This window comes from Hyla sarda, unplaced genomic scaffold (assembly GCF_029499605.1).
Source record: "Hyla sarda isolate aHylSar1 unplaced genomic scaffold, aHylSar1.hap1 scaffold_621, whole genome shotgun sequence".
NCBI lineage: Eukaryota > Metazoa > Chordata > Amphibia > Anura > Hylidae > Hyla > Hyla sarda.
The window spans coordinates 149,878-174,254 of record NW_026610636.1 but is presented as its reverse complement, the minus strand read 5'-3'; the positions used below and the strand labels follow the sequence as shown (position 1 = coordinate 174,254).

General features: G+C 46.4%; 11 non-coding genes and 1 pseudogene across 11 annotated transcripts; all 12 read left to right on the top strand.

Moving 5' to 3' along the window:
- The first annotated feature begins 306 nt into the window (after window positions 1–306).
- Window positions 307–497, top strand: LOC130341546 (U2 spliceosomal RNA). The gene has a single exon (XR_008881467.1). It is a non-coding gene; the product is annotated as a U2 spliceosomal RNA (small nuclear RNA).
- A 2,088-nt stretch (window positions 498–2,585) lies between these two features.
- On the top strand, window positions 2,586–2,776 carry LOC130341545 (U2 spliceosomal RNA). Its single transcript, XR_008881466.1, has one exon. It is a non-coding gene; the product is annotated as a U2 spliceosomal RNA (small nuclear RNA).
- A 2,089-nt stretch (window positions 2,777–4,865) lies between these two features.
- Window positions 4,866–5,056, top strand: LOC130341544 (U2 spliceosomal RNA). The gene has a single exon (XR_008881465.1). It is a non-coding gene; the product is annotated as a U2 spliceosomal RNA (small nuclear RNA).
- A 2,071-nt stretch (window positions 5,057–7,127) lies between these two features.
- LOC130341543 (U2 spliceosomal RNA) lies at window positions 7,128–7,318 on the top strand. The gene has a single exon (XR_008881464.1). It is a non-coding gene; the product is annotated as a U2 spliceosomal RNA (small nuclear RNA).
- A 2,080-nt stretch (window positions 7,319–9,398) lies between these two features.
- LOC130341542 (U2 spliceosomal RNA) lies at window positions 9,399–9,589 on the top strand. The gene has a single exon (XR_008881463.1). It is a non-coding gene; the product is annotated as a U2 spliceosomal RNA (small nuclear RNA).
- Window positions 9,590–11,676: 2,087 nt separating this feature from the next.
- Window positions 11,677–11,867, top strand: LOC130341485 (U2 spliceosomal RNA). The gene has a single exon (XR_008881418.1). It is a non-coding gene; the product is annotated as a U2 spliceosomal RNA (small nuclear RNA).
- A 2,097-nt stretch (window positions 11,868–13,964) lies between these two features.
- On the top strand, window positions 13,965–14,124 carry LOC130341499 (U2 spliceosomal RNA; annotated as a pseudogene).
- A 694-nt stretch (window positions 14,125–14,818) lies between these two features.
- Window positions 14,819–15,010, top strand: LOC130341492 (U2 spliceosomal RNA). The gene has a single exon (XR_008881424.1). It is a non-coding gene; the product is annotated as a U2 spliceosomal RNA (small nuclear RNA).
- A 2,081-nt stretch (window positions 15,011–17,091) lies between these two features.
- On the top strand, window positions 17,092–17,282 carry LOC130341541 (U2 spliceosomal RNA). The gene has a single exon (XR_008881462.1). It is a non-coding gene; the product is annotated as a U2 spliceosomal RNA (small nuclear RNA).
- Window positions 17,283–19,373: 2,091 nt separating this feature from the next.
- Window positions 19,374–19,564, top strand: LOC130341540 (U2 spliceosomal RNA). Its single transcript, XR_008881461.1, has one exon. It is a non-coding gene; the product is annotated as a U2 spliceosomal RNA (small nuclear RNA).
- Window positions 19,565–21,634: 2,070 nt separating this feature from the next.
- LOC130341539 (U2 spliceosomal RNA) lies at window positions 21,635–21,825 on the top strand. The gene has a single exon (XR_008881460.1). It is a non-coding gene; the product is annotated as a U2 spliceosomal RNA (small nuclear RNA).
- Window positions 21,826–23,922: 2,097 nt separating this feature from the next.
- LOC130341537 (U2 spliceosomal RNA) lies at window positions 23,923–24,113 on the top strand. Its single transcript, XR_008881459.1, has one exon. It is a non-coding gene; the product is annotated as a U2 spliceosomal RNA (small nuclear RNA).
- The last annotated feature ends 264 nt before the right edge of the window (window positions 24,114–24,377 follow it).

Here is a 24,377-nt window from a genome sequence, read left to right as displayed (position 1 = left end):
TGTGCTTGTGTGTGTGTTTCCTATGCAGATCCTAAGCCCAGTGTCACATGCAAGTAGGAGGAGTAAGAAGGGTTCCTGGCAAATCCGGGTTATGGATTGCATTTAAAAAGGCCCCGTGGGAGTGCAATGGGCCCCTGTCTTGCTGCTTAGCAATAATGGTATGGGTTTAGGTTCTGCTGTGTGTACTGGTGGTTGACTGCCCCCCAGCCCAGAGTGTGCATGGAAAATTGTCTGGCAGCCTCCCTGACAGCAAGCAGTGATAGTGCCCATGAAGGGCACCTTGTTGGGCCCGCCCCTTTCACGGTTATCGCTTCTCGGCCTTTTGGCTAAGATCAAGTGTAGTATCTGTTCTTATCAGTTTAATATCTGATACGTCCCCTATCTGGGGACCATATATTAAATGGATTTTTGAGAACGGGGGCCGATTTCGAAGCTTGCTTCCGTCGCCCTATGCATTGACCCGATATGGCAGTATCTTCGGGTACAGTGCACCACCCCCTTACAGGGTTAAAAAGAAAGATTCCTACTTTCATTGCTACCTGCTTGCTGGCTAGCCAGCTAGCCAGCCCTGTGGGCCTTGCTGCTGCTGCAGCCAAAAAACAAAAGGTGGTGCTGCTGCTGCTGCTTCTGCTGCTTCTGCTTCTGCTTGTGTCTGGCCGCTGTTGGAGCGTCCAGGCACAGGACTTCTGCTGCTGCTGACTAAATGGCCTCCTTAATTGGATCATTTGAGTAGCCAGCACACCTGTGCAAGTAGGGCATGACATGATAGGCAGCTGCCTTGATAGCGGGTGGGTGCTGAATGTTCCTAATTGACAAAATAAGATTAATGCTTATGAAGAAATATAAAATCTCATCCCTTCCCCAATATCGCGCCACACCCCTACCCCTTAATTCCCTGGTTGAACTTGATGGACATATGTCTTTTTTCGACCGTACTAACTATGTAACTATGTAACATAACATGGGGGGGGGGGGGGGGTCTCCTGGCTGTTCACACAGGTGTGTCATTGCTGTACATTGACCATGCATTGCTTCTGTGGTATTGCAAAGGCAAAGACAAATGCTTCCAGCCATCCATTGCACTAATGGATTGGTCATCAGCTGGCTGTCTATGTCCCGCATCAATATAGACCAAAGTACAGAGGGTTAGGCTATGCTATTGTGCACCTACCTGATGCATCAGAAGGTGCGAGGCCCTTGCTAAATTCTGTGCACAGACTTTGAGATCTATACTTTAGACTGTATCTAAACCTGCTCCAACATGGACTGACATTCTGGCCTACTTTCAGCCGATGCGACTTGTCTGTCGCTGAACAGTCGCTTTTTATGTATTCAGCACCTATGTATAATGTTGTAAAAATGCTCTAGAAGCTAAAGTCGCAGAAATGTCACACATATTTGGCCTGCAACTTTCTGTGCGACAAATTCAGACAGGAAAAATCAGTATAAATCCTTAGAAAATTATCCCCCAGTGTCTCCATCTGCTGGCGGTATTGAATAAGCATTGCTGCACAGATGGGGTATGCATTAGACGAAAAAAAAGAAGAAAAAGAAGAATAATACGCCCAGAAAAGAGGCGAAAAGGAGAAAAACGTAAAAAAACGTGAAAAAAAAGTAAGAGGAAGAGAAGGGAAAAAAAGGTGGAAATGGGTTTAAAAGTGATTTCGGCGGAGAAATATATATATATATATATATATATATATATATATATACGCGCACACACACACATATATATAAACGTATTCTCCGTTGAGATATTGCAGCCGCTGCTGTGTCCAGGCCCAGGAGCCTTAGCACTGTGCTGTGATGTCACTCAATACCACTGACATCACTAGGTGTAAACAACATCTCTCCTTTGCTGTGTATGTGACTATGGAGCTGTTTGGTGATGTCGTCTATTATGGCCTTCATAGAAGCAACAGGAGATTGTTGCATCCATCTAGAACCCTCAGAACTACAGTGCTATGATGTCACTCACTTCCACAGGCCTTGCAGAGTGTAAACAACAACAACCCAGCTTTGTTGTGTATGTAACCATAGGGATTTGTGATGTCACCTAGAACCTTCACAGCAGCGACAGCTTTATGAGGAGCATCAGCACTGCTCTGCCTGAGCAGAACCATCACCGCCATAGGTTGTCAAATAACCCGGGTTTAACCCACACAGGTAAGTCCAATGGGGTGCAGGCATGTCCTCTATGCTTACAGCTTCCCGTGGGTGTTGGTTTGATACCGTTTGGGGACAGCCAAGGAGGCATCTGCAGGCAACAAAGGTAGGTGTGTGCTTGTGTGTGTGTTTCCTATGCAGATCCTAAGCCCAGTGTCACATGCAAGTAGGAGGAGTAAGAAGGGTTCCTGGCAAATCCGGGTTATGGATTGCATTTAAAAAGGCCCCGTGGGAGTGCAATGGGCCCCTGTCTTGCTGCTTAGCAATAATGGTATGGGTTTAGGTCCTGCTGTGTGTACTGGTGGTTGACTGCCCCCCAGCCCAGAGTGTGCATGGAAAATTGTCTGGCAGCCTCCCTGACAGCAAGCAGTGATAGTGCCCATGAAGGGCACCTTGTTGGGCCCGCCCCTTTCACGGTTATCGCTTCTCGGCCTTTTGGCTAAGATCAAGTGTAGTATCTGTTCTTATCAGTTTAATATCTGATACGTCCCCTATCTGGGGACCATATATTAAATGGATTTTTGAGAACGGGGGCCGATTTCGAAGCTTGCTTCCGTCGCCCTATGCATTGACCCGATATGGCAGTATCTTCGGGTACAGTGCACCACCCCCTTACAGGGTTAAAAAGAAAGATTCCTACTTTCATTGCTACCTGCTTGCTGGCTAGCCAGCTAGCCAGCCCTGTGGGCCTTGCTGCTGCTGCAGCCAAAAAACAAAAGGTGCTGCTGCTTCTGCTGCTTCTGCTGCTTCTGCTGCTTCTGCTTGTGTCTGGCCGCTGTTGGAGCGTCCAGGCACAGGACTTCTGCTGCTGCTGACTAAATGGCCTCCTTAATTGGATCATTTGAGTAGCCAGCACACCTGTGCAGGTAGGGCATGACATGATAGGCAGCTGCCTTGATAGCGGGTGGGTGCTGAATGTTCCTAATTGACAAAATAAGATTAATGCTTATGAAGAAATATAAAATCTCATCCCTTCCCCAATATCGCGCCACACCCCTACCCCTTAATTCCCTGGTTGAACTTGATGGACATATGTCTTTTTTCGACCGTACTAACTATGTAACTATGTAACATAACATGGGGGGGGTCTCCTGGCTGTTCACACAGGTGTGTCATTGCTGTACATTGACCATGCATTGCTTCTGTGGTATTGCAAAGGCAAAGACAAATGCTTCCAGCCATCCATTGCACTAATGGATTGGTCATCAGCTGGCTGTCTATGTCCCGCATCAATATAGACCAAAGTACAGAGGGTTAGGCTATGCTATTGTGCACCTACCTGATGCATCAGAAGGTGCGAGGCCCTTGCTAAATTCTGTGCACAGACTTTGAGATCTATACTTTAGACTGTATCTAAACCTGCTCCAACATGGACTGACATTCTGGCCTACTTTCAGCCGATGCGACTTGTCTGTCGCTGAACAGTCGCTTTTTATGTATTCAGCACCTATGTATAATGTTGTAAAAATGCTCTAGAAGCTAAAGTCGCAGAAATGTCACACATATTTGGCCTGCAACTTTCTGTGCGACAAATTCAGACAGGAAAAATCAGTATAAATCCTTAGAAAATTATCCCCCAGTGTCTCCATCTGCTGGCGGTATTGAATAAGCATTGCTGCACTGATGGGGTATGCATTAGACGAAAAAAAAGAAGAAAAAGAAGAATAATACGCCCAGAAAAGAGGCGAAAAGGAGAAAAACGTAAAAAAACGTGAAAAAAAAGTAAGAGGAAGAGAAGGGAAAAAAAGGTGGAAATGGGTTTAAAAGTGATTTCGGCGGAGAAATATATATATATATATATATATATATATATATATATATATATACGCGCACACACACACATATATATAAACGTATTCTCCGTTGAGATATTGCAGCCGCTGCTGTGTCCAGGCCCAGGAGCCTTAGCACTGTGCTGTGATGTCACTCAATACCACTGACATCACTAGGTGTAAACAACATCTCTCCTTTGCTGTGTATGTGACTATGGAGCTGTTTGGTGATGTCGTCTATTATGGCCTTCATAGAAGCAACAGGAGATTGTTGCATCCATCTAGAACCCTCAGAACTACAGTGCTATGATGTCACTCACTTCCACAGGCCTTGCAGAGTGTAAACAACAACAACCCAGCTTTGTTGTGTATGTAACCATAGGGATTTGTGATGTCACCTAGAACCTTCACAGCAGCGACAGCTTTATGAGGAGCATCAGCACTGCTCTGCCTGAGCAGAACCATCACCGCCATAGGTTGTCAAATAACCCGGGTTTAACCCACACAGGTAAGTCCAATGGGGTGCAGGCATGTCCTCTATGCTTACAGCTTCCCGTGGGTGTTGGTTTGATACCGTTTGGGGACAGCCAAGGAGGCATCTGCAGGCAACAAAGGTAGGTGTGTGCTTGTGTGTGTGTTTCCTATGCAGATCCTAAGCCCAGTGTCACATGCAAGTAGGAGGAGTAAGAAGGGTTCCTGGCAAATCCGGGTTATGGATTGCATTTAAAAAGGCCCCGTGGGAGTGCAATGGGCCCCTGTCTTGCTGCTTAGCAATAATGGTATGGGTTTAGGTTCTGCTGTGTGTACTGGTGGTTGACTGCCCCCCAGCCCAGAGTGTGCATGGAAAATTGTCTGGCAGCCTCCCTGACAGCAAGCAGTGATAGTGCCCATGAAGGGCACCTTGTTGGGCCCGCCCCTTTCACGGTTATCGCTTCTCGGCCTTTTGGCTAAGATCAAGTGTAGTATCTGTTCTTATCAGTTTAATATCTGATACGTCCCCTATCTGGGGACCATATATTAAATGGATTTTTGAGAACGGGGGCCGATTTCGAAGCTTGCTTCCGTCGCCCTATGCATTGACCCGATATGGCAGTATCTTCGGGTACAGTGCACCACCCCCTTACAGGGTTAAAAAGAAAGATTCCTACTTTCATTGCTACCTGCTTGCTGGCTAGCCAGCTAGCCAGCCCTGTGGGCCTTGCTGCTGCTGCAGCCAAAAAACAAAAGGTGGTGCTGCTTCTGCTTCTGCTTGTGTCTGGCCGCTGTTGGAGCGTCCAGGCACAGGACTTCTGCTGCTGCTGACTAAATGGCCTCCTTAATTGGATCATTTGAGTAGCCAGCACACCTGTGCAGGTAGGGCATGACATGATAGGCAGCTGCCTTGATAGCGGGTGGGTGCTGAATGTTCCTAATTGACAAAATAAGATTAATGCTTATGAAGAAATATAAAATCTCATCCCTTCCCCAATATCGCGCCACACCCCTACCCCTTAATTCCCTGGTTGAACTTGATGGACATATGTCTTTTTTCGACCGTACTAACTATGTAACTATGTAACATAACATGGGGGGGGGGGGGTCTCCTGGCTGTTCACACAGGTGTGTCATTGCTGTACATTGACCATGCATTGCTTCTGTGGTATTGCAAAGGCAAAGACAAATGCTTCCAGCCATCCATTGCACTAATGGATTGGTCATCAGCTGGCTGTCTATGTCCCGCATCAATATAGACCAAAGTACAGAGGGTTAGGCTATGCTATTGTGCACCTACCTGATGCATCAGAAGGTGCGAGGCCCTTGCTAAATTCTGTGCACAGACTTTGAGATCTATACTTTAGACTGTATCTAAACCTGCTCCAACATGGACTGACATTCTGGCCTACTTTCAGCCGATGCGACTTGTCTGTCGCTGAACAGTCGCTTTTTATGTATTCAGCACCTATGTATAATGTTGTAAAAATGCTCTAGAAGCTAAAGTCGCAGAAATGTCACACATATTTGGCCTGCAACTTTCTGTGCGACAAATTCAGACAGGAAAAATCAGTATAAATCCTTAGAAAATTATCCCCCAGTGTCTCCATCTGCTGGCGGTATTGAATAAGCATTGCTGCACTGATGGGGTATGCATTAGACGAAAAAAAAGAAGAAAAAGAAGAATAATACGCCCAGAAAAGAGGCGAAAAGGAGAAAAACGTAAAAAAACGTGAAAAAAAAGTAAGAGGAAGAGAAGGGAAAAAAAGGTGGAAATGGGTTTAAAAGTGATTTCGGCGGAGAAATATATATATATATATATATATATATATATATATATATATACGCGCACACACACACATATATATAAACGTATTCTCCGTTGAGATATTGCAGCCGCTGCTGTGTCCAGGCCCAGGAGCCTTAGCACTGTGCTGTGATGTCACTCAATACCACTGACATCACTAGGTGTAAACAACATCTCTCCTTTGCTGTGTATGTGACTATGGAGCTGTTTGGTGATGTCGTCTATTATGGCCTTCATAGAAGCAACAGGAGATTGTTGCATCCATCTAGAACCCTCAGAACTACAGTGCTATGATGTCACTCACTTCCACAGGCCTTGCAGAGTGTAAACAACAACAACCCAGCTTTGTTGTGTATGTAACCATAGGGATTTGTGATGTCACCTAGAACCTTCACAGCAGCGACAGCTTTATGAGGAGCATCAGCACTGCTCTGCCTGAGCAGAACCATCACCGCCATAGGTTGTCAAATAACCCGGGTTTAACCCACACAGGTAAGTCCAATGGGGTGCAGGCATGTCCTCTATGCTTACAGCTTCCCGTGGGTGTTGGTTTGATACCGTTTGGGGACAGCCAAGGAGGCATCTGCAGGCAACAAAGGTAGGTGTGTGCTTGTGTGTGTGTTTCCTATGCAGATCCTAAGCCCAGTGTCACATGCAAGTAGGAGGAGTAAGAAGGGTTCCTGGCAAATCCGGGTTATGGATTGCATTTAAAAAGGCCCCGTGGGAGTGCAATGGGCCCCTGTCTTGCTGCTTAGCAATAATGGTATGGGTTTAGGTTCTGCTGTGTGTACTGGTGGTTGACTGCCCCCCAGCCCAGAGTGTGCATGGAAAACTGTCTGGCAGCCTCCCTGACAGCAAGCAGTGATAGTGCCCATGAAGGGCACCTTGTTGGGCCCGCCCCTTTCACGGTTATCGCTTCTCGGCCTTTTGGCTAAGATCAAGTGTAGTATCTGTTCTTATCAGTTTAATATCTGATACGTCCCCTATCTGGGGACCATATATTAAATGGATTTTTGAGAACGGGGGCCGATTTCGAAGCTTGCTTCCGTCGCCCTATGCATTGACCCGATATGGCAGTATCTTCGGGTACAGTGCACCACCCCCTTACAGGGTTAAAAAGAAAGATTCCTACTTTCATTGCTACCTGCTTGCTGGCTAGCCAGCTAGCCAGCCCTGTGGGCCTTGCTGCTGCTGCAGCCAAAAAACAAAAGGTGCTGCTGCTGCTGCTTCTGCTGCTTCTGCTTGTGTCTGGCCGCTGTTGGAGCGTCCAGGCACAGGACTTCTGCTGCTGCTGACTAAATGGCCTCCTTAATTGGATCATTTGAGTAGCCAGCACACCTGTGCAGGTAGGGCATGACATGATAGGCAGCTGCCTTGATAGCGGGTGGGTGCTGAATGTTCCTAATTGACAAAATAAGATTAATGCTTATGAAGAAATATAAAATCTCATCCCTTCCCCAATATCGCGCCACACCCCTACCCCTTAATTCCCTGGTTGAACTTGATGGACATATGTCCTTTTTCGACCGTACTAACTATGTAACTATGTAACATAACATGGGGGGGGGTCTCCTGGCTGTTCACACAGGTGTGTCATTGCTGTACATTGACCATGCATTGCTTCTGTGGTATTGCAAAGGCAAAGACAAATGCTTCCAGCCATCCATTGCACTAATGGATTGGTCATCAGCTGGCTGTCTATGTCCCGCATCAATATAGACCAAAGTACAGAGGGTTAGGCTATGCTATTGTGCACCTACCTGATGCATCAGAAGGTGTGAGGCCCTTGCTAAATTCTGTGCACAGACTTTGAGATCTATACTTTAGACTGTATCTAAACCTGCTCCAACATGGACTGACATTCTGGCCTACTTTCAGCCGATGCGACTTGTCTGTCGCTGAACAGTCGCTTTTTATGTATTCAGCACCTATGTATAATGTTGTAAAAATGCTCTAGAAGCTAAAGTCGCAGAAATGTCACACATATTTGGCCTGCAACTTTCTGTGCGACAAATTCAGACAGGAAAAATCAGTATAAATCCTTAGAAAATTATCCCCCAGTGTCTCCATCTGCTGGCGGTATTGAATAAGCATTGCTGCACTGATGGGGTATGCATTAGACGAAAAAAAAGAAGAAAAAGAAGAATAATACGCCCAGAAAAGAGGCGAAAAGGAGAAAAACGTAAAAAAACGTGAAAAAAAAGTAAGAGGAAGAGAAGGGAAAAAAAGGTGGAAATGGGTTTAAAAGTGATTTCGGCGGAGAAATATATATATATATATATATATATATATATATATATATATATATACGCGCACACACACACATATATATAAACGTATTCTCCGTTGAGATATTGCAGCCGCTGCTGTGTCCAGGCCCAGGAGCCTTAGCACTGTGCTGTGATGTCACTCAATACCACTGACATCACTAGGTGTAAACAACATCTCTCCTTTGCTGTGTATGTGACTATGGAGCTGTTTGGTGATGTCGTCTATTATGGCCTTCATAGAAGCAACAGGAGATTGTTGCATCCATCTAGAACCCTCAGAACTACAGTGCTATGATGTCACTCACTTCCACAGGCCTTGCAGAGTGTAAACAACAACAACCCAGCTTTGTTGTGTATGTAACCATAGGGATTTGTGATGTCACCTAGAACCTTCACAGCAGCGACAGCTTTATGAGGAGCATCAGCACTGCTCTGCCTGAGCAGAACCATCACCGCCATAGGTTGTCAAATAACCCGGGTTTAACCCACACAGGTAAGTCCAATGGGGTGCAGGCATGTCCTCTATGCTTACAGCTTCCCGTGGGTGTTGGTTTGATACCGTTTGGGGACAGCCAAGGAGGCATCTGCAGGCAACAAAGGTAGGTGTGTGCTTGTGTGTGTGTTTCCTATGCAGATCCTAAGCCCAGTGTCACATGCAAGTAGGAGGAGTAAGAAGGGTTCCTGGCAAATCCGGGTTATGGATTGCATTTAAAAAGGCCCCGTGGGAGTGCAATGGGCCCCTGTCTTGCTGCTTAGCAATAATGGTATGGGTTTAGGTTCTGCTGTGTGTACTGGTGGTTGACTGCCCCCCAGCCCAGAGTGTGCATGGAAAATTGTCTGGCAGCCTCCCTGACAGCAAGCAGTGATAGTGCCCATGAAGGGCACCTTGTTGGGCCCGCCCCTTTCACGGTTATCGCTTCTCGGCCTTTTGGCTAAGATCAAGTGTAGTATCTGTTCTTATCAGTTTAATATCTGATACGTCCCCTATCTGGGGACCATATATTAAATGGATTTTTGAGAACGGGGGCCGATTTCGAAGCTTGCTTCCGTCGCCCTATGCATTGACCCGATATGGCAGTATCTTCGGGTACAGTGCACCACCCCCTTACAGGGTTAAAAAGAAAGATTCCTACTTTCATTGCTACCTGCTTGCTGGCTAGCCAGCTAGCCAGCCCTGTGGGCCTTGCTGCTGCTGCAGCCAAAAAACAAAAGGTGGTGCTGCTGCTGCTTCTGCTGCTTCTGCTTCTGCTTGTGTCTGGCCGCTGTTGGAGCGTCCAGGCACAGGACTTCTGCTGCTGCTGACTAAATGGCCTCCTTAATTGGATCATTTGAGTAGCCAGCACACCTGTGCAGGTAGGGCATGACATGATAGGCAGCTGCCTTGATAGCGGGTGGGTGCTGAATGTTCCTAATTGACAAAATAAGATTAATGCTTATGAAGAAATATAAAATCTCATCCCTTCCCCAATATCGCGCCACACCCCTACCCCTTAATTCCCTGGTTGAACTTGATGGACATATGTCTTTTTTCGACCGTACTAACTATGTAACTATGTAACATAACATGGGGGGGGGGGGTCTCCTGGCTGTTCACACAGGTGTGCCATTGCTGTACATTGACCATGCATTGCTTCTGTGGTATTGCAAAGGCAAAGACAAATGCTTCCAGCCATCCATTGCACTAATGGATTGGTCATCAGCTGGCTGTCTATGTCCCGCATCAATATAGACCAAAGTACAGAGGGTTAGGCTATGCTATTGTGCACCTACCTGATGCATCAGAAGGTGCGAGGCCCTTGCTAAATTCTGTGCACAGACTTTGAGATCTATACTTTAGACTGTATCTAAACCTGCTCCAACATGGACTGACATTCTGGCCTACTTTCAGCCGATGCGACTTGTCTGTCGCTGAACAGTCGCTTTTTATGTATTCAGCACCTATGTATAATGTTGTAAAAATGCTCTAGAAGCTAAAGTCGCAGAAATGTCACACATATTTGGCCTGCAACTTTCTGTGCGACAAATTCAGACAGGAAAAATCAGTATAAATCCTTAGAAAATTATCCCCCAGTGTCTCCATCTGCTGGCGGTATTGAATAAGCATTGCTGCACTGATGGGGTATGCATTAGACGAAAAAAAAGAAGAAAAAGAAGAATAATACGCCCAGAAAAGAGGCGAAAAGGAGAAAAACGTAAAAAAACGTGAAAAAAAAGTAAGAGGAAGAGAAGGGAAAAAAAGGTGGAAATGGGTTTAAAAGTGATTTCGGCGGAGAAATATATATATATATATATATATATATATATATATATATATATACGCGCACACACACACATATATATAAACGTATTCTCCGTTGAGATATTGCAGCCGCTGCTGTGTCCAGGCCCAGGAGCCTTAGCACTGTGCTGTGATGTCACACAATACCACTGACATCACTAGGTGTAAACAACATCTCTCCTTTGCTGTGTATGTGACTATGGAGCTGTTTGGTGATGTCGTCTATTATGGCCTTCATAGAAGCAACAGGAGATTGTTGCATCCATCTAGAACCCTCAGAACTACAGTGCTATGATGTCACTCACTTCCACAGGCCTTGCAGAGTGTAAACAACAACAACCCAGCTTTGTTGTGTATGTAACCATAGGGATTTGTGATGTCACCTAGAACCTTCACAGCAGCGACAGCTTTATGAGGAGCATCAGCACTGCTCTGCCTGAGCAGAACCATCACCGCCATAGGTTGTCAAATAACCCGGGTTTAACCCACACAGGTAAGTCCAATGGGGTGCAGGCATGTCCTCTATGCTTACAGCTTCCCGTGGGTGTTGGTTTGATACCGTTTGGGGACAGCCAAGGAGGCATCTGCAGGCAACAAAGGTAGGTGTGTGCTTGTGTGTGTGTTTCCTATGCAGATCCTAAGCCCAGTGTCACATGCAAGTAGGAGGAGTAAGAAGGGTTCCTGGCAAATCCGGGTTATGGATTGCATTTAAAAAGGCCCCGTGGGAGTGCAATGGGCCCCTGTCTTGCTGCTTAGCAATAATGGTATGGGTTTAGGTTCTGCTGTGTGTACTGGTGGTTGACTGCCCCCCAGCCCAGAGTGTGCATGGAAAATTGTCTGGCAGCCTCCCTGACAGCAAGCAGTGATAGTGCCCATGAAGGGCACCTTGTTGGGCCCGCCCCTTTCACGGTTATCGCTTCTCGGCCTTTTGGCTAAGATCAAGTGTAGTATCTGTTCTTATCAGTTTAATATCTGATACGTCCCCTATCTGGGGACCATATATTAAATGGATTTTTGAGAACGGGGGCCGATTTCGAAGCTTGCTTCCGTCGCCCTATGCATTGACCCGATATGGCAGTATCTTCAGGTACAGTGCACCACCCCCTTACAGGGTTAAAAAGAAAGATTCCTACTTTCATTGCTACCTGCTTGCTGGCTAGCCAGCTAGCCAGCCCTGTGGGCCTTGCTGCTGCTGCAGCCAAAAAACAAAAGGTGGTGCTGCTGCTGCTTCTGCTGCTTCTGCTTGTGTCTGGCCGCTGTTGGAGCGTCCAGGCACAGGACTTCTGCTGCTGCTGACTAAATGGCCTCCTTAATTGGATCATTTGAGTAGCCAGCACACCTGTGCAGGTAGGGCATGACATGATAGGCAGCTGCCTTGATAGCGGGTGGGTGCTGAATGTTCCTAATTGACAAAATAAGATTAATGCTTATGAAGAAATATAAAATCTCATCCCTTCCCCAATATCGCGCCACACCCCTACCCCTTAATTCCCTGGTTGAACTTGATGGACATATGTCTTTTTTCGACCGTACTAACTATGTAACTATGTAACATAACATGGGGGGGGGGGGGGTCTCCTGGCTGTTCACACAGGTGTGTCATTGCTGTACATTGACCATGCATTGCTTCTGTGGTATTGCAAAGGCAAAGACAAATGCTTCCAGCCATCCATTGCACTAATGGATTGGTCATCAGCTGGCTGTCTATGTCCCGCATCAATATAGACCAAAGTACAGAGGGTTAGGCTATGCTATTGTGCACCTACCTGATGCATCAGAAGGTGCGAGGCCCTTGCTAAATTCTGTGCACAGACTTTGAGATCTATACTTTAGACTGTATCTAAACCTGCTCCAACATGGACTGACATTCTGGCCTACTTTCAGCCGATGCGACTTGTCTGTCGCTGAACAGTCGCTTTTTATGTATTCAGCACCTATGTATAATGTTGTAAAAATGCTCTAGAAGCTAAAGTCGCAGAAATGTCACACATATTTGGCCTGCAACTTTCTGTGCGACAAATTCAGACAGGAAAAATCAGTATAAATCCTTAGAAAATTATCCCCCAGTGTCTCCATCTGCTGGCGGTATTGAATAAGCATTGCTGCACTGATGGGGTATGCATTAGACGAAAAAAAAGAAGAAAAAGAAGAATAATACGCCCAGAAAAGAGGCGAAAAGGAGAAAAACGTAAAAAAACGTGAAAAAAAAGTAAGAGGAAGAGAAGGGAAAAAAAGGTGGAAATGGGTTTAAAAGTGATTTCGGCGGAGAAATATTTATATATATATATATATATATATATATATATATATATATATATATATATATACGCGCACACACACACATATATATAAACGTATTCTCCGTTGAGATATTGCAGCCGCTGCTGTGTCCAGGCCCAGGAGCCTTAGCACTGTGCTGTGATGTCACTCAATACCACTGACATCACTAGGTGTAAACAACATCTCTCCTTTGCTGTGTATGTGACTATGGAGCTGTTTGGTGATGTCGTCTATTATGGCCTTCATAGAAGCAACAGGAGATTGTTGCATCCATCTAGAACCCTCAGAACTACAGTGCTATGATGTCACTCACTTCCACAGGCCTTGCAGAGTGTAAACAACAACAACCCAGCTTTGTTGTGTATGTAACCATAGGGATTTGTGATGTCACCTAGAACCTTCACAGCAGCGACAGCTTTATGAGGAGCATCAGCACTGCTCTGCCTGAGCAGAACCATCACCGCCATAGGTTGTCAAATAACCCGGGTTTAACCCACACAGGTAAGTCCAATGGGGTGCAGGCATGTCCTCTATGCTTACAGCTTCCCGTGGGTGTTGGTTTGATACCGTTTGGGGACAGCCAAGGAGGCATCTGCAGGCAACAAAGGTAGGTGTGTGCTTGTGTGTGTGTTTCCTATGCAGATCCTAAGCCCAGTGTCACATGCAAGTAGGAGGAGTAAGAAGGGTTCCTGGCAAATCCGGGTTATGGATTGCATTTAAAAAGGCCCCGTGGGAGTGCAATGGGCCCCTGTCTTGCTGCTTAGCAATAATGGTATGGGTTTAGGTTCTGCTGTGTGTACTGGTGGTTGACTGCCCCCCAGCCCAGAGTGTGCATGGAAAACTGTCTGGCAGCCTCCCTGACAGCAAGCAGTGATAGTGCCCATGAAGGGCACCTTGTTGGGCCCGCCCCTTTCACGGTTATCGCTTCTCGGCCTTTTGGCTAAGATCAAGTGTAGTATCTGTTCTTATCAGTTTTCATGCTGGTGGGGATGGGTGCTGCATGGAGGATGCAGGTGTACCAGGGCTTTCCGGGGCTGGTTCTGAGGAATCAGCTCGACGGCTGCCCCGATGTGACCTGTTCCCTCCGGGTCTCGCCATGAGGCTGAGAGGGTCTAGAGCCGAGGTACTTTTGTGCCTCGGGGAGTGGTGACCCCGAGGTGCCGAAACTCACTGGGAGAATAGGCTCACTGAGTTGAAGCACGGGCACCATAATCTCTTCACCTTGTGGCACTCACCTCTTGATTCCCGGCCTTCTGGCTAGGATCAGAGAAATTTTTATAGATCCGGCCGGATGTCCGGGCAGTATATCTGCACACATTCACTTATTTATTTCTTTTTTGTCTCACTGTGTCACTTTTTGCGTGTTGTGTGTTCACAGGATTTGTCAGGATGCGGTAGCCCTTCTGGGTGTCCCTCCTGGCGGTCTAGGGGAGGTGTGTGTGGCCATTAGGTTCCGCACCTCCCTGCAAACACCCCGGGTACTCCTGCTTTGGCAGGGTACCTACCGTAATCGGCTCTGCGGGCAGATACCTTGGCCAACGCCAAGGGGGATGCCGGGAGCATTTGTGGTCCCCTAGTAGCTTCGGCGAAAAGGGACATCGAACCTGGAACCTCGCAGGTACCTTTTGGTCCGGAGGTGAAGGGTAAGGTTTGTTGGGGGGCCTCTCTCCTATCGGAGAAGGGCTTGCGATAGACCGCATCCTTTGTGCACGTTTTTTTTAGTGTAACACGTTTGCACTTTTTCTTGCACTTTGGGTGAATCGAAAGCACGTTCCTCGGCTTTAGATAAAAAAAAAAAAAAAAAAAAAAAAAATCTGTTCTTATCAGTTTAATATCTGATACGTCCCCTATCTGGGGACCATATATTAAATGGATTTTTGAGAACGGGGGCCGATTTCGAAGCTTGCTTCCGTCGCCCTATGCATTGACCCGATATGGCAGTATCTTCGGGTACAGTGCACCACCCCCTTACAGGGTTAAAAAGAAAGATTCCTACTTTCATTGCTACCTGCTTGCTGGCTAGCCAGCTAGCCAGCCCTGTGGGCCTTGCTGCTGCTGCAGCCAAAAAACAAAAGGTGGTGCTGCTGCTGCTTCTGCTGCTTCTGCTTCTGCTTGTGTCTGGCCGCTGTTGGAGCGTCCAGGCACAGGACTTCTGCTGCTGCTGACTAAATGGCCTCCTTAATTGGATCATTTGAGTAGCCAGCACACCTGTGCAGGTAGGGCATGACATGATAGGCAGCTGCCTTGATAGCGGGTGGGTGCTGAATGTTCCTAATTGACAAAATAAGATTAATGCTTATGAAGAAATATAAAATCTCATCCCTTCCCCAATATCGCGCCACACCCCTACCCCTTAATTCCCTGGTTGAACTTGATGGACATATGTCTTTTTTCGACCGTACTAACTATGTAACTATGTAACATAACATGGGGGGGGTCTCCTGGCTGTTCACACAGGTGTGTCATTGCTGTACATTGACCATGCATTGCTTCTGTGGTATTGCAAAGGCAAAGACAAATGCTTCCAGCCATCCATTGCACTAATGGATTGGTCATCAGCTGGCTGTCTATGTCCCGCATCAATATAGACCAAAGTACAGAGGGTTAGGCTATGCTATTGTGCACCTACCTGATGCATCAGAAGGTGCAAGGCCCTTGCTAAATTCTGTGCACAGACTTTGAGATCTATACTTTAGACTGTATCTAAACCTGCTCCAACATGGACTGACATTCTGGCCTACTTTCAGCCGATGCGACTTGTCTGTCGCTGAACAGTCGCTTTTTATGTATTCAGCACCTATGTATAATGTTGTAAAAATGCTCTAGAAGCTAAAGTCGCAGAAATGTCACACATATTTGGCCTGCAACTTTCTGTGCGACAAATTCAGACAGGAAAAATCAGTATAAATCCTTAGAAAATTATCCCCCAGTGTCTCCATCTGCTGGCGGTATTGAATAAGCATTGCTGCACTGATGGGGTATGCATTAGACGAAAAAAAAGAAGAAAAAGAAGAATAATACGCCCAGAAAAGAGGCGAAAAGGAGAAAAACGTAAAAAAACGTGAAAAAAAAGTAAGAGGAAGAGAAGGGAAAAAAAGGTGGAAATGGGTTTAAAAGTGATTTCGGCGGAGAAATATATATATATATATATATATATATATATATATATATATACGCGCACACACACACATATATATAAACGTATTCTCCGTTGAGATATTGCAGCCGCTGCTGTGTCCAGGCCCAGGAGCCTTAGCACTGTGCTGTGATGTCACTCAATACCACTGACATCACTAGGTGTAAACAACATCTCTCCTTTGCTGTGTATGTGACTATGGAGCTGTTTGGTGATGTCGTCTATTATGGCCTTCATAGAAGCAACAGGAGATTGTTGCATCCATCTAGAACCCTCAGAACTACAGTGCTATGATGTCACTCACTTCCACAGGCCTTGCAGAGTGTAAACAACAACAACCCAGCTTTGTTGTGTATGTAACCATAGGGATTTGTGATGTCACCTAGAACCTTCACAGCAGCGACAGCTTTATGAGGAGCATCAGCACTGCTCTGCCTGAGCAGAACCATCACCGCCATAGGTTGTCAAATAACCCGGGTTTAACCCACACAGGTAAGTCCAATGGGGTGCAGGCATGTCCTCTATGCTTACAGCTTCCCGTGGGTGTTGGTTTGATACCGTTTGGGGACAGCCAAGGAGGCATCTGCAGGCAACAAAGGTAGGTGTGTGCTTGTGTGTGTGTTTCCTATGCAGATCCTAAGCCCAGTGTCACATGCAAGTAGGAGGAGTAAGAAGGGTTCCTGGCAAATCCGGGTTATGGATTGCATTTAAAAAGGCCCCGTGGGAGTGCAATGGGCCCCTGTCTTGCTGCTTAGCAATAATGGTATGGGTTTAGGTTCTGCTGTGTGTACTGGTGGTTGACTGCCCCCCAGCCCAGAGTGTGCATGGAAAATTGTCTGGCAGCCTCCCTGACAGCAAGCAGTGATAGTGCCCATGAAGGGCACCTTGTTGGGCCCGCCCCTTTCACGGTTATCGCTTCTCGGCCTTTTGGCTAAGATCAAGTGTAGTATCTGTTCTTATCAGTTTAATATCTGATACGTCCCCTATCTGGGGACCATATATTAAATGGATTTTTGAGAACGGGGGCCGATTTCGAAGCTTGCTTCCGTCGCCCTATGCATTGACCCGATATGGCAGTATCTTCGGGTACAGTGCACCACCCCCTTACAGGGTTAAAAAGAAAGATTCCTACTTTCATTGCTACCTGCTTGCTGGCTAGCCAGCTAGCCAGCCCTGTGGGCCTTGCTGCTGCTGCAGCCAAAAAACAAAAGGTGGTGCTGCTGCTGCTTCTGCTGCTTCTGCTTCTGCTTGTGTCTGGCCGCTGTTGGAGCGTCCAGGCACAGGACTTCTGCTGCTGCTGACTAAATGGCCTCCTTAATTGGATCATTTGAGTAGCCAGCACACCTGTGCAGGTAGGGCATGACATGATAGGCAGCTGCCTTGATAGCGGGTGGGTGCTGAATGTTCCTAATTGACAAAATAAGATTAATGCTTATGAAGAAATATAAAATCTCATCCCTTCCCCAATATCGCGCCACACCCCTACCCCTTAATTCCCTGGTTGAACTTGATGGACATATGTCTTTTTTCGACCGTACTAACTATGTAACTATGTAACATAACATGGGGGGGGGGGGGGTCTCCTGGCTGTTCACACAGGTGTGTCATTGCTGTACATTGACCATGCATTGCTTCTGTGGTATTGCAAAGGCAAAGACAAATGCTTCCAGCCATCCATTGCACTAATGGATTGGTCATCAGCTGGCTGTCTATGTCCCGCATCAATATAGACCAAAGTACAGAGGGTTAGGCTATGCTATTGTGCACCTACCTGATGCATCAGAAGGTGCGAGGCCCTTGCTAAATTCTGTGCACAGACTTTGAGATCTATACTTTAGACTGTATCTAAACCTGCTCCAACATGGACTGACATTCTGGCCTACTTTCAGCCGATGCGACTTGTCTGTCGCTGAACAGTCGCTTTTTATGTATTCAGCACCTATGTATAATGTTGTAAAAATGCTCTAGAAGCTAAAGTCGCAGAAATGTCACACATATTTGGCCTGCAACTTTCTGTGCGACAAATTCAGACAGGAAAAATCAGTATAAATCCTTAGAAAATTATCCCCCAGTGTCTCCATCTGCTGGCGGTATTGAATAAGCATTGCTGCACTGATGGGGTATGCATTAGACGAAAAAAAAGAAGAAAAAGAAGAATAATACGCCCAGAAAAGAGGCGAAAAGGAGAAAAACGTAAAAAAACGTGAAAAAAAAGTAAGAGGAAGAGAAGGGAAAAAAAGGTGGAAATGGGTTTAAAAGTGATTTCTGCGGAGAAATATATATATATATATATATATATATATATATATATATATATATACGCGCACACACACACATATATATAAACGTATTCTCCGTTGAGATATTGCAGCCGCTGCTGTGTCCAGGCCCAGGAGCCTTAGCACTGTGCTGTGATGTCACTCAATACCACTGACATCACTAGGTGTAAACAACATCTCTCCTTTGCTGTGTATGTGACTATGGAGCTGTTTGGTGATGTCGTCTATTATGGCCTTCATAGAAGCAACAGGAGATTGTTGCATCCATCTAGAACCCTCAGAACTACAGTGCTATGATGTCACTCACTTCCACAGGCCTTGCAGAGTGTAAACAACAACAACCCAGCTTTGTTGTGTATGTAACCATAGGGATTTGTGATGTCACCTAGAACCTTCACAGCAGCGACAGCTTTATGAGGAGCATCAGCACTGCTCTGCCTGAGCAGAACCATCACCGCCATAGGTTGTCAAATAACCCGGGTTTAACCCACACAGGTAAGTCCAATGGGGTGCAGGCATGTCCTCTATGCTTACAGCTTCCCGTGGGTGTTGGTTTGATACCGTTTGGGGACAGCCAAGGAGGCATCTGCAGGCAACAAAGGTAGGTGTGTGCTTGTGTGTGTGTTTCCTATGCAGATCCTAAGCCCAGTGTCACATGCAAGTAGGAGGAGTAAGAAGGGTTCCTGGCAAATCCGGGTTATGGATTGCATTTAAAAAGGCCCCGTGGGAGTGCAATGGGCCCCTGTCTTGCTGCTTAGCAATAATGGTATGGGTTTAGGTTCTGCTGTGTGTACTGGTGGTTGACTGCCCCCCAGCCCAGAGTGTGCATGGAAAACTGTCTGGCAGCCTCCCTGACAGCAAGCAGTGATAGTGCCCATGAAGGGCACCTTGTTGGGCCCGCCCCTTTCACGGTTATCGCTTCTCGGCCTTTTGGCTAAGATCAAGTGTAGTATCTGTTCTTATCAGTTTAATATCTGATACGTCCCCTATCTGGGGACCATATATTAAATGGATTTTTGAGAACGGGGGCCGATTTCGAAGCTTGCTTCCGTCGCCCTATGCATTGACCCGATATGGCAGTATCTTCGGGTACAGTGCACCACCCCCTTACAGGGTTAAAAAGAAAGATTCCTACTTTCATTGCTACCTGCTTGCTGGCTAGCCAGCTAGCCAGCCCTGTGGGCCTTGCTGCTGCTGCAGCCAAAAAACAAAAGGTGCTGCTGCTGCTGCTTCTGCTGCTTCTGCTTGTGTCTGGCCGCTGTTGGAGCGTCCAGGCACAGGACTTCTGCTGCTGCTGACTAAATGGCCTCCTTAATTGGATCATTTGAGTAGCCAGCACACCTGTGCAGGTAGGGCATGACATGATAGGCAGCTGCCTTGATAGCGGGTGGGTGCTGAATGTTCCTAATTGACAAAATAAGATTAATGCTTATGAAGAAATATAAAATCTCATCCCTTCCCCAATATCGCGCCACACCCCTACCCCTTAATTCCCTGGTTGAACTTGATGGACATATGTCTTTTTTCGACCGTACTAACTATGTAACTATGTAACATAACATGGGGGGGGTCTCCTGGCTGTTCACACAGGTGTGTCATTGCTGTACATTGACCATGCATTGCTTCTGTGGTATTGCAAAGGCAAAGACAAATGCTTCCAGCCATCCATTGCACTAATGGATTGGTCATCAGCTGGCTGTCTATGTCCCGCATCAATATAGACCAAAGTACAGAGGGTTAGGCTATGCTATTGTGCACCTACCTGATGCATCAGAAGGTGCGAGGCCCTTGCTAAATTCTGTGCACAGACTTTGAGATCTATACTTTAGACTGTATCTAAACCTGCTCCAACATGGACTGACATTCTGGCCTACTTTCAGCCGATGCGACTTGTCTGTCGCTGAACAGTCGCTTTTTATGTATTCAGCACCTATGTATAATGTTGTAAAAATGCTCTAGAAGCTAAAGTCGCAGAAATGTCACACATATTTGGCCTGCAACTTTCTGTGCGACAAATTCAGACAGGAAAAATCAGTATAAATCCTTAGAAAATTATCCCCCAGTGTCTCCATCTGCTGGCGGTATTGAATAAGCATTGCTGCACTGATGGGGTATGCATTAGACGAAAAAAAAGAAGAAAAAGAAGAATAATACGCCCAGAAAAGAGGCGAAAAGGAGAAAAACGTAAAAAAACGTGAAAAAAAGTAAGAGGAAGAGAAGGGAAAAAAAGGTGGAAATGGGTTTAAAAGTGATTTCGGCGGAGAAATATATATATATATATATATATATATATATATATATACGCGCACACACACACATATATATAAACGTATTCTCCGTTGAGATATTGCAGCCGCTGCTGTGTCCAGGCCCAGGAGCCTTAGCACTGTGCTGTGATGTCACTCAATACCACTGACATCACTAGGTGTAAACAACATCTCTCCTTTGCTGTGTATGTGACTATGGAGCTGTTTGGTGATGTCGTCTATTATGGCCTTCATAGAAGCAACAGGAGATTGTTGCATCCATCTAGAACCCTCAGAACTACAGTGCTATGATGTCACTCACTTCCACAGGCCTTGCAGAGTGTAAACAACAACAACCCAGCTTTGTTGTGTATGTAACCATAGGGATTTGTGATGTCACCTAGAACCTTCACAGCAGCGACAGCTTTATGAGGAGCATCAGCACTGCTCTGCCTGAGCAGAACCATCACCGCCATAGGTTGTCAAATAACCCGGGTTTAACCCACACAGGTAAGTCCAATGGGGTGCAGGCATGTCCTCTATGCTTACAGCTTCCCGTGGGTGTTGGTTTGATACCGTTTGGGGACAGCCAAGGAGGCATCTGCAGGCAACAAAGGTAGGTGTGTGCTTGTGTGTGTGTTTCCTATGCAGATCCTAAGCCCAGTGTCACATGCAAGTAGGAGGAGTAAGAAGGGTTCCTGGCAAATCCGGGTTATGGATTGCATTTAAAAAGGCCCCGTGGGAGTGCAATGGGCCCCTGTCTTGCTGCTTAGCAATAATGGTATGGGTTTAGGTTCTGCTGTGTGTACTGGTGGTTGACTGCCCCCCAGCCCAGAGTGTGCATGGAAAATTGTCTGGCAGCCTCCCTGACAGCAAGCAGTGATAGTGCCCATGAAGGGCACCTTGTTGGGCCCGCCCCTTTCACGGTTATCGCTTCTCGGCCTTTTGGCTAAGATCAAGTGTAGTATCTGTTCTTATCAGTTTAATATCTGATACGTCCCCTATCTGGGGACCATATATTAAATGGATTTTTGAGAACGGGGGCCGATTTCGAAGCTTGCTTCCGTCGCCCTATGCATTGACCCGATATGGCAGTATCTTCGGGTACAGTGCACCACCCCCTTACAGGGTTAAAAAGAAAGATTCCTACTTTCATTGCTACCTGCTTGCTGGCTAGCCAGCTAGCCAGCCCTGTGGGCCTTGCTGCTGCTGCAGCCAAAAAACAAAAGGTGGTGCTGCTGCTGCTTCTGCTGCTTCTGCTTCTGCTTGTGTCTGGCCGCTGTTGGAGCGTCCAGGCACAGGACTTCTGCTGCTGCTGACTAAATGGCCTCCTTAATTGGATCATTTGAGTAGCCAGCACACCTGTGCAGGTAGGGCATGACATGATAGGCAGCTGCCTTGATAGCGGGTGGGTGCTGAATGTTCCTAATTGACAAAATAAGATTAATGCTTATGAAGAAATATAAAATCTCATCCCTTCCCCAATATCGCGCCACACCCCTACCCCTTAATTCCCTGGTTGAACTTGATGGACATATGTCTTTTTTCGACCGTACTAACTATGTAACTATGTAACATAACATGGGGGGGGGGGGGGTCTCCTGGCTGTTCACACAGGTGTGTCATTGCTGTACATTGACCATGCATTGCTTCTGTGGTATTGCAAAGGCAAAGACAAATGCTTCCAGCCATCCATTGCACTAATGGATTGGTCATCAGCTGGCTGTCTATGTCCCGCATCAATATAGACCAAAGTACAGAGGGTTAGGCTATGCTATTGTGCACCTACCTGATGCATCAGAAGGTGCGAGGCCCTTGCTAAATTCTGTGCACAGACTTTGAGATCTATACTTTAGACTGTATCTAAACCTGCTCCAACATGGACTGACATTCTGGCCTACTTTCAGCCGATGCGACTTGTCTGTCGCTGAACAGTCGCTTTTTATGTATTCAGCACCTATGTATAATGTTGTAAAAATGCTCTAGAAGCTAAAGTCGCAGAAATGTCACACATATTTGGCCTGCAACTTTCTGTGCGACAAATTCAGACAGGAAAAATCAGTATAAATCCTTAGAAAATTATCCCCCAGTGTCTCCATCTGCTGGCGGTATTGAATAAGCATTGCTGCACTGATGGGGTATGCATTAGACGAAAAAAAAGAAGAAAAAGAAGAATAATACGCCCAGAAAAGAGGCGAAAAGGAGAAAAACGTAAAAAAACGTGAAAAAAAAGTAAGAGGAAGAGAAGGGAAAAAAAGGTGGAAATGGGTTTAAAAGTGATTTCTGCGGAGAAATATATATATATATATATATATATATATATATATATATATATATATATATACGCGCACACACACACATATATATAAACGTATTCTCCGTTGAGATATTGCAGCCGCTGCTGTGTCCAGGCCCAGGAGCCTTAGCACTGTGCTGTGATGTCACTCAATACCACTGACATCACTAGGTGTAAACAATATCTCTCCTTTGCTGTGTATGTGACTATGGAGCTGTTTGGTGATGTCGTCTATTATGGCCTTCATAGAAGCAACAGGAGATTGTTGCATCCATCTAGAACCCTCAGAACTACAGTGCTATGATGTCACTCACTTCCACAGGCCTTGCAGAGTGTAAACAACAACAACCCAGCTTTGTTGTGTATGTAACCATAGGGATTTGTGATGTCACCTAGAACCTTCACAGCAGCGACAGCTTTATGAGGAGCATCAGCACTGCTCTGCCTGAGCAGAACCATCACCGCCATAGGTTGTCAAATAACCCGGGTTTAACCCACACAGGTAAGTCCAATGGGGTGCAGGCATGTCCTCTATGCTTACAGCTTCCCGTGGGTGTTGGTTTGATACCGTTTGGGGACAGCCAAGGAGGCATCTGCAGGCAACAAAGGTAGGTGTGTGCTTGTGTGTGTGTTTCCTATGCAGATCCTAAGCCCAGTGTCACATGCAAGTAGGAGGAGTAAGAAGGGTTCCTGGCAAATCCGGGTTATGGATTGCATTTAAAAAGGCCCCGTGGGAGTGCAATGGGCCCCTGTCTTGCTGCTTAGCAATAATGGTATGGGTTTAGGTTCTGCTGTGTGTACTGGTGGTTGACTGCCCCCCAGCCCAGAGTGTGCATGGAAAACTGTCTGGCAGCCTCCCTGACAGCAAGCAGTGATAGTGCCCATGAAGGGCACCTTGTTGGGCCCGCCCCTTTCACGGTTATCGCTTCTCGGCCTTTTGGCTAAGATCAAGTGTAGTATCTGTTCTTATCAGTTTAATATCTGATACGTCCCCTATCTGGGGACCATATATTAAATGGATTTTTGAGAACGGGGGCCGATTTCGAAGCTTGCTTCCGTCGCCCTATGCATTGACCCGATATGGCAGTATCTTCGGGTACAGTGCACCACCCCCTTACAGGGTTAAAAAGAAAGATTCCTACTTTCATTGCTACCTGCTTGCTGGCTAGCCAGCTAGCCAGCCCTGTGGGCCTTGCTGCTGCTGCAGCCAAAAAACAAAAGGTGGTGCTGCTGCTGCTTCTGCTGCTTCTGCTTCTGCTTGTGTCTGGCCGCTGTTGGAGCGTCCAGGCACAGGACTTCTGCTGCTGCTGACTAAATGGCCTCCTTAATTGGATCATTTGAGTAGCCAGCACACCTGTGCAGGTAGGGCATGACAT